The sequence below is a fragment of the Vicia villosa genome, linkage group LG2, assembly GCF_029867415.1.
Source record: "Vicia villosa cultivar HV-30 ecotype Madison, WI linkage group LG2, Vvil1.0, whole genome shotgun sequence".
NCBI lineage: Eukaryota > Viridiplantae > Streptophyta > Magnoliopsida > Fabales > Fabaceae > Vicia > Vicia villosa.
In genome coordinates, this window is record NC_081181.1 from 214,038,430 (window position 1) to 214,054,844 (window position 16,415).

The 16,415-nt window shown below is 31.7% G+C and overlaps 1 long non-coding RNA gene and 1 other non-coding gene across 2 annotated transcripts; both read left to right on the forward strand.

Moving 5' to 3' along the window:
* The first annotated feature begins 9,102 nt into the window (after positions 1 to 9,102).
* TRNAP-AGG (transfer RNA proline (anticodon AGG)) lies at positions 9,103 to 9,174 on the forward strand. Its single transcript has one exon. It is a non-coding gene; the product is annotated as a tRNA-Pro (tRNA).
* A 1,538-nt stretch (positions 9,175 to 10,712) lies between these two features.
* Positions 10,713 to 11,903, forward strand: LOC131648202 (uncharacterized). Its single transcript, XR_009298071.1, has 4 exons — positions 10,713 to 10,969; positions 11,199 to 11,250; positions 11,353 to 11,419; positions 11,515 to 11,903. It is a non-coding gene; the product is annotated as an uncharacterized LOC131648202 (long non-coding RNA).
* The last annotated feature ends 4,512 nt before the right edge of the window (positions 11,904 to 16,415 follow it).

The window sequence follows — 16,415 nt, forward strand, 5'->3', positions numbered from 1 at the left end:
TTATTTATTTCATGTATTTTAATTAGGTTTAAGATAGTATGTTTTAAATGTTTTCTTAAATACTTTAAAATATATATTTTTATCTTGTTACCTTTGTGAATAATTTTATGATAAAACCCTAATTGTTTAGGTCTTAATTAGGCATAGATCTTTATCTTTACCTTAATTAAGTTGACTTTTGTCAATTTTCAAAGCTGTTATCAGTCTCCGAATAAACGGATGATTAAGGTTTTCAAACAACAAAACCTTATATCATTTCAAATCATTTTCAAATTGCTTTTATAGCCAGTACTGTAAAGTACTGGGCCTCTAATAGAGTGTAAGTCCCAAACACCTTCTCTTCTTAGCTTGTTTTCAAAACTGTATTTTCAAAATCTTCTTTCTGTTTTCAAAACATTCTTCTGGTATTTGAAGGGCATTATTCCCGGTGAAACTCTTCAGATACCTATGTGACCTTTGTCCATCTTCACTTCTTCTATTTTCAAAAACCATTAACTGTTTATCATATATATATTCAACTGTTATCCACCAATTACTGTTGAGGCTCTGTACATACTTCTCCAATGGCCTCCACTCCATCCAGGTTAGGCTTTACAAGCTTTCCATTTATAGTCTTTATTTAAATTACTGTCAAATATAAACTATGCATATATATTAGTTTAGAACTACGTTTGAGTATAAACCTTAGGACAGTTAAACTATATATATATATATATATATATATATATATATATATATATATAGGAATATGACCTAGGATTGAGAATGTCTTCCCGGTGAAGGCTCTTTCCTAATTAGAGATCTGTAGTTCAAACCCCCAAGATGAATTATTCCCGGTGAAACATCTTGGCAAAAACCTTAGAATCCAAAATATAGGACACATCCACCCAAAGAGGATTTATTCCCGGTGAAACCTCTTACCCATTTGCTTAAAGCCAAAATAAGTTCAAAACTACATAGCTTTCTCTTGTGCTATAACAAGGACCCTCGATTAGCCTCCTCTTGGGCTTTGTACAAGGACCCACAAGCTTCTTAAAAGCATTTCCAGCTTCCTCTTGAGCTTGTATACAAGGACCCATCAGGTTTCTTATAAACATAGGAACAGGTCTTTAGTCACCTTTTAGCCTACCCCGGTGAGTTTCTTCCAATTTAAACCAGACTTTAAACAAGCTAAGATTATCTCAATTTCACATTGGGTACATTTTTGGAATGAGAGACATGGACAGTCTCTGTCACCCTTATCTTCATCAATCTTCCTTAGCAGAGTCTAGGATCCTTATTTGCTTATCCTCAGTAAGTGTCAGCCTTCATCTTGGGCTTTAAACAAGAAGTCTCCACTAGATAATCCTTCTGCCATCTTTCAAAATCCCTGGAAAGGGTTAGCCTCCACATCATTCTTTCATTTTAACAAAAATCCCTGGAAAGGGTTAGCCTCCAAAGTCATTTAATAAAAAAATCTGTTTAAAATGTCAAAAACCCCTGGAAAGGGTTAGCTTCCAAACATCAGTCTTTCAAAACCAAAGATTCATTCTCTTAGGAGATAATTTCCCCAAAAGAGTCAAAACCCCTGGAAAGGGTCAGCCTCCAAAAAAAAAACATGATAAAATCAGTCTTTTAACAGACAAATTCACCAGCTGAGTCAAAATCCCTGGAAAGGGTTAGCTTCCAAAAGAAAAACAGTCTTTTAATAAATAAAATCTCCTCAGTAGAGTCAAAACCAACAAAAACAGTTAGCCTCAACCTTGGGCTTCATACAAGGCACCAAACAATAAAACTCTCCTGTCAAGAGTCAGCCTCAACCTTGGGCATTGTACAAGGCAGATAATAGAGTCTTCCTAGTGAGTTCTTCATCATTCAGTAGCCACAACCTTGGGCTTTGTACAAGGCAGATAAACCATATTTCATGTGTCAAAAATTCCTAACATCCAGGATCTTTTCCCATAAAGTCATCCATACTCAGTTTACTTAAGAGTCCGCCACAACCTTGGGCTTCATACAAGGCAGAAAATAATGTTTTTCCTAGCTAGAGTCAGCCTCAATTCTGGGCTTTGTACAGAACACCAAATAATAATCCATCAAATAAACACTCTCCAAATAGAGTCAGCCTCAATTTTGGGCTTTGTACGGAACACAAAAATCCCCTGTAATTAATCCCCAGTGGAGTCATCTCCCAGAGTCGATAATAATTAATAAATCAATCAAAAAGCCTCAAGCTTGGGCCTCATACAAGCCAGCTAAAGTCAAAACTTTTATACAGTAGATAGACATAGCTTATCTCTATAGAGAGATATTTTTACTACTCTACCACATTCAAACAAACAAACATTACATTTTAATCAAGTCTCCCATTTAGGATTTTGAAAGGCATGAGCTGGCAGTAAAACCCAGACATGTGGTAACTTTCCCTAATTTGGATGAGCATCTTTCTTTCATTTAAGAGGCATTTGACTGGTATACTTGCACATACACAAGTAAGGTCCCCCTCTTGAATGAAATGAATTCAGTTATTATGTCACTCCTTTAAATGTTTGTGGTAGAATAGTACAAATACCTCTCTGTAAAGATGATTTCATGCCTCTTTACTGTAAACAGAGATTTAATTCAAAGCTTCAACCTTGAGCTTCAAGCAAGGCACCAAAAATAATTAATTTCCCTAGTTAGTTCCCCGAACTACATTAAGCTCTGACTTCCATTAGGGATATGTAGGCATGAGGTTCACAAGGAATCTCAGCGAGCTAATAAAATACCAAAAATAGTCAGTCAGTCTGTCTGTCTTTCTTTTATTCAATTCAATTCCTTCTCCTAACACAAAGGAGAAACTTTCCCAATAATCATTAGCAGCACAAACACATTTAGACACAGAGAAGGTTCCTGTAGAGTACTACAGATATGTAGGGTGTTTAAACACTTCCCTATGTATAACCGACCTCCCGGACTCCAGAATTTCTAGTCTAGGTGAATCCCCACACTTAGCAAACTCCTAGGGTTTAGTTGAGATCTTCTTTTCCCTTTCCTACTCGTAGGACAATAAGAAAGTTCGTGTGATATCGTAGGAAGAACTGAAATAAAATTCATCCCACCGCGGGCGCATTCTCCTTCCAAATTTCGCGTGAAGGGTCTAGCGTGCCGTCCTCCCAAGTGAAACGGGGAGGTAAAAAAAACGACACCACAGGCAGTTGTTCGTCCCCATGCGAGGGAGTAGAAGAGGAAAACATTATGTTGGAGATTGAGAATTTTTTTCGCTAGCGTAAAGCGAAAGCAACTGATAGTTGTGACGTAGAGTGACGAAAGCATACAATATAGTATTTATATGTCTCAAACTATAATTGCAATCGAGTAAAAAAATACTTTCATTTAATTTTACTAACAACTAGGAAAATATAAAAATATTATAATTAGTTAATTAAAAAAACAATATGATAAAAGTATAATTAGTTGATTACAATATATTTAGAATTAGTTGAAATAATTATTTTCTAACAAAGAGTCACTTAAAAGTCATATATAATTACTTAAAACTAGTAAAATACCCGTGTCTACACAAGGGTACTGGTATGGTGTGTGTATTTGTTTTTAAAATGTAATAAAAATGAAAGGAAATAAAGACAAATTACTTAACTAAAACAATTTATAATTTTTAAGAATTGATATTTGGATCATAAATATTAATTTCTTAGTTTGTGTGAAATATCCAAAAACATCTTATAATTGTATGGCATAATTACTATATTTTATTCTCAAAATCAAGTAAACTATCATTATATATATTAGGGTTAAATATGTTTTTCGTCCCTAGAAATAACCTAACATTTAATTTTAGTCCCTACAAAAATTTTCTTCAAAGAATGATCCTCATAAAGTTTTTCGTCCACACTTTTGATTCATACCGTATATTTCCTCTAACAGAAGCTGGCGTGGCACACCATTTTACATGTAACACCCTCTAAAAGCCACGACAAATATATTGCATAATCAGAATATATTAGCATACATATCAAAGAGGACGTCACATGTATTTCAAAACCAACACAAATACACCTGGTCATCCTCATAACACGCATTTAAATTCATGTTCCATATGATAACATATATGTGTATCACAACGACATAATTATCTTCTTAGAATGATACTAATAATTGCATCTCATAATATAAAGTCATGCACTAAAACATTAGGCACTAAAAGCCAAACATCACATAATCTCAATACATCATAGTATAAAAGAGAGTATAACAAATATCTCTCAAAACAAACGTGAGTTCAAACATTTTCCCATGTTACATAATCAGAGCATCATTCACTACCTAGATTAAGGAATAAGCAATAACTAGCTTCTCCGACTAATCCTTGCAAGCAAAGCACCACTACTCCTAGGTACTTGAGCGATGTCGTACAAAACATCATTTCAACAGAAATGTGAGAATTCATATCATTATAGAAATATATAATCATAAGTAATGCATAACAACATACATCAATAGAATTCATCACACTTCATACATTCATGTATTCAACATTTTTTACACAATTCATATGTTTACATATACAACTTAGCTTAACAATCTAAGATACCAAAGTAATCAATCAAAATTACCACCAATGTACCATTCACACAAATATCACATAAGCACACCAAAATATATTTCACATCGAAACATGTGACTCCAATGCAACTCTATCCAATATGCATGTGGTACCAAAATTTTATCCTTAGTGGTGTCACTGCGTCCATCTCCAAGACAGATAACCACCAAAAGTAAGTATGTCCTCTAAGCTTCAAACTAATCCTCTAGGTTTGGGACAAGTCACTAGCCTCCACGAAACTAGCAAACATTACCTCTTGACAACAAATGATGCATGTGCAAACTCAACAAATATATGCAATTAAGATCATCCCTCAATCTCAATTATACAATTATATATCAAATAATTCATCATATTTAAATTATCTCACCTTTTGCACAAACATACATATATCATGTTATCAATCACATATGAAAACACTTTCATAGCACTCACCAAATTAACACATCACAATTAACATGTAGCAAATAAAGCTCAACAATTTTAATCTTAACCAATTACAATTCAAACATACATATACACGAAATTCAAGTGTTATGTTCATACAAAGAATTGCCTCAAAAGCCATCCAAACATCAATTCTCAACATATATATACACACATACATGTCATTTTTCACAACTACACAATGACTAAATCACATACTTCCAATAAAACTATTTTTATTGAAAAGAATGTTGCACTAGCTTTCTAACGTTTCAAACGGGGGCTCAAACAAAATTACGGTTCAAAAGTTATGAATTTTTGAAGTTTCACAAATTCTCTGCCAGAACCTTCAGGAAATCGATTTCCAAACAGGAGGAATGATTTCCACTATACCATAACCAAAAAAATCAGATTTTTATGCTACTAAACTCAATTCCAACCCAATTCCAAAACTCCAAACCTCTTATATCAATAACCCAATATTTTATATCATCAACACAACATATATGTATCAATTACTAACATCAAAATATGTCTCTAACATCAATTTCATGGATTCACATTCAAAACCTAAACATACAAGACCTAGAATTTTAAATCTCAAATCCTAACACATGTTAGTACCTATTACATACATCATATATCCCATAATCACATGAAAACTCACCCTTATCTTATATGAAGTTCTCTTTCTAGGGTTTCCTCTTCTCTTCTTCCCTTTCTCTTCTTTCTCCTCTTTTCCTCTTCTCTTGATTTTCTTCCTTTCTCTTTCTAATTTATATTTCTCTTATTTTTGTTAAAACCCTTACTACATAATTCCACTAATGGGCTTACTAACATTTACCCCCACTTTTACTCTTCCAATTATATTATTAGGCTCAATTACTCATTTCTATTATTCTCACACCTGGTGACCCAATATACATATAAAACATATATTCACAAAATCACACAATTAATTAACCACTATATCATATAATAATTAATAAAATAAATAACTAATAAAATAACTACTAAATAAAATCAGGGTGTTACATTACACGCCACATCATTTAAAGTCAACATATTGAAAAACTCTTTAGATTGCAGGGGTTTTAAACCTTCCTAAATATAGATATCTTCTTATTGTTCTTACTCTTCTTCTTCTCCTTCACCATGTTGCTCAAACCCATGTTCATTTCTCTTCGTCTAGCTGCTAATGCTTTTCTAGTCAACCTTAAATTTGTACTCCATTTTCCCAGAACTTTTATTTCCCCATAAATCTCTCTAACTGCAATATGGTTGCACTCGCATTATCATTGTACATCCTGAAATCTCTCTCTAAACATTAAACTTGAAATATTGTTTTGATTTTTACTGGGCATTATTTTCCGTGACACCGATGAATGAAAGTTCAATTGAACTTTGAAAGTTGTGCTCACTGGTATATGCATTAGCTAACTTTATCTTGTGCTGAAATTTCATTTTTAGGTTGTTAAGTTATTTATTTGCATTTCAGCCACCATGTGTTTGACAAAATGCTACAATAAATTTTTATTGTTGGTTCTGTGCAACTAATAATCAAATAGAATTTTGGAAGTCACATGCACCCCCTGCAAGATTCATTTAACATAATTAACTCATGCATGTAAAAGTGCTAAAAACCAATACACAAATACAATATATACAGTGTGTCATATATAGTGAAATTTGAATGAATGTGATTCATTCACAAAGTTTATCAAAATAACAACCAACTTCATGAATTTTATGATATTTTAGTATTGATTGATAGAATAACTTAATGTCATGTTGGTTGAATCCCGAAGTAGTTGGAACTTGGAGACACATTATATTGCATTTCCCAAAACTGAAAAATCATTTTACATTAGTAAGCTTTAATGTCATAGGCATACAATACACTAACTAGAATTATGTGAATTAAAATATGTCTGACTATGATACAGTACTAGTGTATTGTCCATTCTTATTGATGAAAGTTACAAAACACCATTAGCCAAATTTTTTTGATATTTAAAGTCTCAATCACAAGCTATCAATTGCTAAGACTTTATATCAACTTATTCAATTTATTGATGAAAGTTACAAAACACCATTAGCCAAAATTTTGTGATATTTAAAGTCTCAATCACAAGCTATCAATTGCTAAGACTTTATATCAACTTATTCAATTTAGGTTATGTTACATTACAACACATATCTTATGATGGCTAGTTAAGAATATGTCAATCATAGTGCATCAAAACACTAGTGTTTTTAGTTTTTTAGGTTGTGTTTTAAAATTTGCACACACACACACACACACGCACACACACACACACACACACACACACACACACACACACACACACACACATATATATATATATATATATATATATATATATATATATATATATATATATATACACACACTCACACATACACTTTAATAATTGAATTAATATTCCTTATTTCAATATCAAAATGACTAGATAACTCGAAAATTGATATGTATTTTCGACTCCACGTAGCCATTTGAAGCTATAAACATGCACATGATGGAGAAAATTTAACAAATAATTCGTGGTGGGCAAAAATTGGGTATATATTGTTGGCTCATTTCAATTTCTCATATCTACTATGTTTCTATGTTCTTTACTCAAATGCATTTTATTTATCATATAAGGGATGAAAGTGTTAAGAAGATATAAATCAAACCATTTATTCTATATAAAATATAGTAATGTTGGTTCTTTTTTAATTCCTTATGCCAACATAAAAGCTTCTGGTTCATTTTTTCTACAAACCCATTGACAATCATATGATTAAAATTTTCTAAAATTAATTTTACTTTAAGGAGGTTTGTAAGCCCCACAATCTAACCATTTTTTTTTACTGTGTTGACTTTTAATGACGGGGCGTGCAATGTGGCGTGTCGTTTCAGCTCCCGTTAGAGGAAATAGACGCCAGAGACCAAAAGTATGGACGGAAAACTTTAGAATTACCATTCTTTGAAGAACAATTTTTTAGGGACTAAAATTGAATGTTAGAATATTTATAAGGACCCCTGATATATTTAACCCTATATATTATTATATACACTAAAAGAAAAAGTTTGATTAGTGTGTCCAAATCATAACGAACTAGATGAAGGAGTCAAGGGAAATAAACACCTTCTCTGTGATTTGTGGATTAACCAATCCCTTCCTCCCCACATTTCTATTAAGAGAGTTGAGATAACTTCTCTTTGGCCCAGGCTCAAAGAGCCACTACAAAGACCTCATATATAGAGTTGAGAAATGACCTAACTACAATACACATACAAAGTTTCTCACCTCACGTGAACTAGCTCTCAACAACCTTAAAGTCTCTGACAATCCTTAGTCACTAGGGATTGACACGCATTTGTACTTTTGGCAAGTACACATCTCAAAGTGCTCAATACTCTTATTGTTCACGACACTTCATACCTCAAGAACACAGAGAACAAGCTTCAATGTTTCCTTTGAATCATTGATATCTTTGATGTAAGCAAAACTTTAAGACATTTTCACGATAAACCCCAAAAAAATATAAATTATATCCTTGCATAAAAAAAACATAAGAAGTTGAACATATGCAGATTTGAGAAAGAAGAATTTTCATTTTGAATCGAATGAGAAAAAAGAATAAAAACATTTGGCAAATTTTATGTTGCTCGTTAAAACTAGATAAAAAAGCATACATATTTTGAGTTACAAACAATGGAAAAAGTTTTGGCCAAAGAAATGGATGATTGATTTTGGAAATTCTATGACTTTTGAGTTGCAAATAATGGAAGAAGTTTGTAACAAGGGAATGGAGGATTGATTTCGCAAACGATGGAAGAAGCTGTATGCACTGCACACTTATATGTAGGGTTTAGGGACATAGAAAACTTGAATTAATTTCATTACCATTAAAATCATTAGTTATGTTCTAAAACTAAAAAAGAGAGGTTTTCACGCGCGCATTGTATTGAAAATGTAAAGTTTGTTAATGATTTTATTTATTAATCTTCATAATTTAATAGTTTATAGCATAGTCTATTTTTAAAATAAATAAAAATAAATCGAACCATATATCAACATGGGCATTTGGTCTAGTGGTATGATTCTCGCTTAGGGTGCGAGAGGTCCCGAGTTCAATTCTCGGAATGCCCCCTTTTCACTTTAATATGTGTCAAAGTCTCAAATTTTCTTCATTTTTATAATCCCAACAAAACTATATGATAATTTTTAATTCTTAAATAGACCTTCATCATCCCAATTCCAAGAAAATACCAAAAGGAAAAGGGAAATATTACTTGTACACTAAAAAGTAACACTACACTGTATTGTTATACGGTTTTGTTTTTCTAAATTGTTTAATTATTATTATTTTATTTGTTTTGACAAAAAAATACATGGGCCATGCTTTATTTGATAGGGTGTAAATACATGGTGTAGGATTTTGGGTGTAAGCATAGCAAACCTCAAAGGAAAAGACAATTTACAATAGCAAACTAAAATAGGCAAATTAAATTACCCATAAATATGGACTCTATACATCCTTGGCTAATAGATAAACTATATGATAAAATAATATGTTTTCATAAAAAATAAATTAAGCTGTGCATAACTACTATGTAAAAGTTCATTCACTCGTCAAAGTTCTACAACATTGTATATCTACTAAGGGTGATCGCGGTGCAGTTTGGGCAGTTTTGACGAAAAAAATCATCTGAACCGCAAGAGAAAAAATCGTGCGGTTTGGTTTGGTTAGGTTGGCTTTTAAAAAAATCCGAACCAAACCAAACCAAACTAATGCGGTTTGGTTCGGTTCGGTTTTCTACAGATATTTTATTGAACAATACATACATATAGATGACAACATAACTTTGTATTTAGACATTCATACACTATCAAATAACAACAAAACTCGTCATGTTTTGACAACAACTTTCTATTTAATATGTAAAAATTAAATTAGACAAAAGTTAAATAATAAACATAAAATAATAGTATAAAACATTATAAAAATTATTAGAAATGAAACAAAAAAATAGAAGAGAGGACAGATTAGTGAAGGTGAAAAAGAAAAAACAAAAGAGTTGAGAGATTTGAGAAGAAGATGTGCGATAAAAATGAAACTGAAATAGGGAACATTTGCATAAAAATAAGAAGGTAAAAAAGAAAGAATATAAGAGAGTAGAGATTATAAAAAAAGAGGGAAGATGTATGTGGCAAAGAAGGCGCGATAATACTATTAGAGATTTGAAAAGATCGGGACTAAAATCATGTGTAAGGACGAGAAAATTGTTCTTAATCATAAGGCTAAGGTATAATACATTTAAGTTTGGGTTGGATGTGAGTTAAGTAAAAGTTAGGTTGTAACATAATGCGGTTTGATTCGGTTTGGTTCGGTTTACAAAATACAAACCGCAAACCGAACCGAACCGTGCAGTTTTATTAAAAGATGACCCAAACTAATCCGAACTAAATGCGGTTTTTTGCGGTTTCGGTTTGGTTTGGTTTGGTTTGCGGTTTTCTATTAGGTTGGTTTGGTTTTGAGCACCCCTAATATCTACCATATAAGAAAATCTAAGGTTGTGGAAAAGACCTAACTACCCTTGCTGCTTTTACAATTAGCCACGTCTGCATTTTTTATTTTCCAAAATTTCTTTCAGCATCACATTCAATTTCATCACATCACGTTTCGGCAATTTTGTGTTGCAATTTTCTCTTTCTTCTACTTTCTCTCTCCCAACTTCTTCTTCCTTTTCTCAAATCTCACTTTCTTCCTCTTTTTCTCTCAAATCTCACTTTCTTCCTCTTCTTCATTTCCCTTTTTCTTCATCATCTTCTTCGACTGAAATTTCTTAACGTTGGTGGGGGATCTACATTTTTGTTGTCTTGTGGTGGTCGGAGCTGAAACACAAACGACGAAGAAGACGCCGACTCTCCTCAAATTTTCGAGGTTCGATTTTCACATTATTATTTTACATTCATTTCTAATACTTCAGATCCTTCTGTTTTCCCTTTCCAGATCTTGCAACCGTTCATTCACTACGATCAGTTTCGATTCATTGTACCGTTATTGTTATTGTGAATTTTGATTTGAGAATTTAATTTTCATTGTGTAATTTGTTAGACTGGTTTTTAGATATGTGATATTTGATTTATGTGCGTTCTATTTTTGGTTTCAGATGTGTTTCGATTTCACCGTTTGGAATGTCTGAGGCCAAGATATTAGTGCAGGTAATTTACAAGCTATGTGAAATTTTTATGGTATTCTACTGTGAAATTTAATTTTTGGATTTCTTTCTGGTTTATTGATGATATGAGTTTTTTGCAACTTAGGTTTATCGGTGATGGATTTATGCTCGAAGTTCGATCGCGGTGGCCGCCAGTGATTATTCCAAAAGAAGTTAGTTTTCAATATTTTTGTTTTCAGATTTATGGCTCACTTCTGAGATAACTTCATAATATTGAGTTGACTTGTTTGAAGCTGCTTTTATGTAGTTTACTGGATCAGAGCTTTATATTGGAAGCAACATGAAATAAATTATTCAGACATGGATGATGCAATGGTATGCGACGCTCCACCGTATTCTTCTGCTTCAGATTTGTTATTTACATTCTAATTCATGTTTTTGCATTTATGATATGTCTTTTAAAATTCTTCTTTCTTCTGAAAAAATGGAGTGGGCTCAATTAAACACAACCGGTATGTATTGAATTGTTAGATTTCTGTTAAAGATATCAATATTATGCATGGTTAAATATATTTATAGTTTTATACAATAATGTATTTGGCCTTCAGAGATACAAGGCTTATAGGCAAGACACCATTGTTGTAGCTGGATCTGAATATGGCAGTGGAATATAGACCATTGTTGTAGCTGAATATCCAGAGCAAGGGCTTGGGTGGCAATTGTTCCAAGCCAACCATGAGGGTCCTTGGACGACCATTCAAAAAGAGATATAATTTGTCTAGAACCTTCTTAACATATGAGAATTATCTGAGGGACGCATGCAGGTGATCTAAGTCTTAGATACATTCAATGGCTTGCCGCATTGCACGCCTATAAAATAGTATGTTGTTATAACCTATCCATTATAAATAGAAAACGCGTCAATTTCAAATAGACAATTTTAAATTCAATTTCAATTCACTCTTCTCATTCATATATTAACTTGACCTTAGAATGTTAACCTTGCAAATCAACATCCTCCACCACACCAAAAACTTACATCCATCATAATCCTCCATAATTACCAATCCTTACTCCATTGCTGATTCTACAACTGAAGAAAAAAAGTATGCAACAAAAGGAGTCATATGAGATATATTTGAAAAAAATTATATATAATTACTTGTATAATAGCTTATATTCAGAAATAGCTCTTATTTTCAAAAGTGCTTATAACCAAGGACTTAAAAGAGTTCTAGTAAATAATAAGATGGTGTTGAATACCAGAATATAGTGGGCAATATTTTATTTTCAAATCATAGTTGATAATTATTTTTTGGGTTAATAGTAATTCACCCCTGTAATGTTAGCGAATTTTGCTTTTCCCCCTCCCTACCTTTTGGCAACGGTTTTTAAAAAAAAACCGTTGCCAAAACCTGCCTTTGACAACGGTGGGGGTAAACTGAAATTTGCTCATATTACAAGATAAACTACTATTAACTCTTATTTTTCCGACAAGAAATCATACTTGGTGATAAACTTTAAAATAAGAAACATTTAAAGTTGTGGGACAGTCCAATTCAAAGGGCGCCCCCCTTTTTCGGTTTGATCATTATCTGCTCCTCTCTTCAAATATCATCATTACTATTTATTATTGCGTAGCATTTTTGTCCTCACTTTTACTCAAACAAGGAAACAGTTACTAATAGAGGTATGGTAGTCTTGCAAGAATTGTTTAGAAGATTAAGTCACCATTGGTATGTGATGGTGATGTGCTTGGTAGTGCTTATGCTGTTGCTTGCAATAGCTCTTCGTGTTGGGTTTGATGATATTCAGAAATCCAATAGCAGCTACCACGACCGTACAATACGACGTCTTCGTGCTTTTCATGGTTCGTCTCTTCGTCTTCGCTCCCAGTCCCACCGTAACACCCACTCTCACTTCTAGTAGTTACTAAACCATGTTTGTACGCTGTTTTTTTTAGAGATAAACTCCATCTTCTATTTAAGTTTTTCTTTTTTTTTTGGATTATTTTTGTTTAGCTAGAATAAACTCTCAAGGTTGTTTTTTCTTCCTTAAATCTAAATAAATGATTTATATCTAGATCTAGTTTCATTAGTGATTTTATTTAAAAAATTATTGAAAAATATTTAACTCTAAAAAAAAAAAAGATTGAATAAGAGTTTATACATATATCGATAGTAATTATTTGTGTGCTTCTCGGAATTTTGTTCATGAGATATCTCTCTCAGTGTTAGTTGAGATGGAGAAATCAAAGATGTAGGAATGAACTTAACCAACAAGAAGCTGAGTAGTTGTTCATGTGCCATAGTCGTGTAGGACTCTAGTGTAGAACACCTAGCTCGGCTTTTAATAGATGTCGAATAGTCGAGTTGGTAGCCCAATCTAACTGTTAAGAGGCAATCTTAAGGTTGCATAAAAGTTACAAAAGTGATGATGAGCCGTTATAAAACATGATTGGTGTCAATTATCGTGATGGCGAATATTATCTCAAACATTTAAACATGAAAGACGAAGGAGCAACTTATTAAGACGAAAAGATTGAAACATTAAATATATAAAAGACATCGAAGCAAATAGAAAGATATTTGAAAAATAGAAGACAAACACACTTACTTACGTTTGTAATCTCATTTGATTAGTATATAGAAAAAAACCCTTTATTTTATAAAAATGATAATTCAATCATTTTACAAAATTTAAAAATTATAATTAATTTTGTATAAAAAATTATTTTTTATTACTAACTTTTACTATTATATTTATAATAATAAGAATGAGTTTGATCAAATATGAAGCAAACAAACAATTTTTTTTACTATTTAAATTAAAAAAAAAATATTTTTATAAATAGGTTTCTTAAGTTCAAAATAATTAAAGTTTTAAAACTTATTTTTTACTAGTTAAAAGATTAATTTTATTACTATGTAACATAAACATATATTATTAAAGTTTAAAATATAGTTAAATTATATAATTTTTTAAATGATATATTTTAAAAATTATTTAAAATAGTTTTAAATTTAAGTAAATTTTTTAAAAAGATCAATATTAAAAAATTTATAATAAAAGATAAAATATCTAAATTAATATTTGATAAAAAATATTTAAATTAATTTTTTATTTGAAATTTTTTAATAAATTATTTATTAAAAAAGTAACAAAGTAATATTGTAAAAATAATTTAAAAAAACTAAAACAATAGTCTCCTTACTTTTTTTGGAGGCTTCTTCATAATAAAGTTTCGACAAACGATAACTTGGCTATTAGGGGGATTCATCTTCCTTTCATTTGTAGTCTTTGTGGCACTAATAGTGAAATTTGGGTGTATCTGTTTTTCTCCCGTTCTTTTGCAGCCAGGTTTTAGAACTTTCTCTCTTTGATAGTGTCACATAATTTTCTATCTATGAGATTTATGGACTGCGTACAACAAGGTTTCTTCTGCTTAAAGTAAACTGGTGTTGCTGACCGCGATTATTAGTATAGTTGACGCGGTTTGGAAAGCTCGTAATCATAGTCGGTTTGATAATCAGAACATCCTTTGAACTTCTTCTCTTAACGCGATCAAGGTCGAGGTTGCTTATACGGGCAATGCTACTTTGAAAATCGGTTCGAATTCAACGTGGGATTTTAAAATTCTCAAGAGTTTCAATGTTAAAGTTAATCCTCCCAAAGCTTTTATCGTCAAGGAACTCTTGTGGAACCCTCCAGTTCTTCATTGGGTAAAATGCAATACATACGGCACATCGTCAGAGGTGCCTCACCGTGTGGTCTGCGGTTGTATCTACAAAGATCATACTGGAAAGCATCTTGGTAGTTCTTCCAAATTTCTTGGCTCAGGTAATGCTTTTATGGATGAGTCATTTGGTGCCATATTTGCTATTGAAATTGCGAAGCAGAAGAATTGGGTTAATTTGTGAGTTGAATCGGATTTGAAGTTGGTGGTATTAGCATTCACCAAGCCTTGCATTGTCCCCTGGGCTCTCCGAAACATATGGGAGAACGCTCTTCATCATGCTAGATTCATCCATTTTTTAGTCACACAAACTTTTAGGGAAGGAAATTATTGCGCGGATAGACTCGCAAACATAGAATTACATATACATGATTTTATTTGGTAGTAGGTTTTTCATAGAGATATGTTAATGGAGTTTATTAAAATTCAATTGGCCTCTCTTATAGAATTACTCTGTTATTTTATTTTTCTATAATTTCTATTTTTTTTTAAATATATTTTGTGGTGGACTTAGTCCACCTTCTGATAAAAAAAAGTTAAGGTTGATAGATTAATTTTGTTTCATAGTAGATTCAACTAAAGATTGTAAGGTAATTGTTATATATTCGACGATATTTGATCACTTTAAATTTATCACATTTGTAAATAACTTAATTTTAATTTTTATATGCTATTAACATAGATAAGTTCGTTCACAAATTTATTATTTTCAATTTTAATAATGTTAAATTTGTAATTTATTAAATGTATTTTAGTTACTAGAATAAAATAAGTTAAATATTGTTTTTAGTAAAAAAATTTAAAAGTCTGCCATGTAAATTTATAACCCATCCTTATCTAATTTTTGCTGATCCATTATTAATTTATGTCATCTTTGTTAACTCCACTTTATTTATTTTCTATTGTTTGGGAGGTTACGTGTGGCCTACCCTAGCTACTTTCATTCTTATCCTAAAGAAATATTGTTCGATTCAGATTTTAAAACCCGTGACGTGAATTAATGTATTCTACCAGTTTAGAACCTTCCGGAGGTAATGCAATTGGTATGCGCGGCAAAAAATAAATATTTTATAATACGATTTAATAAGTTTTTGGTCCTATAAATATTGTAGTTTCATTTTTAGTCTCTCCTGAATTTTGGCAACAGTTTTAAGTTTTAGTTGGTTTTAACAATTTTTTTTTAAAAACCGTTGCCTAAAGGCAAAGAGGACTAAAAATTAAAACTGTAATATTTATATGACCAAAAATTTATTTAACCCTTTATAATATTATATACAAGGGTTAATACATATTTTCCCCCTGTCATATAGGCGTCATTTAAAAAACCCCCTGCAAAAAAAAAAGTTGCAAGAATTTTCCTAACATTTCAAGATTCTCTCATTTTTTACCTTCATCACATCCAGTCAGCAAAAAAGCTGACGTGACATGTATTTTTTTTATTTTTTTAATTTTTTTCGTTGACTGGATGGCCA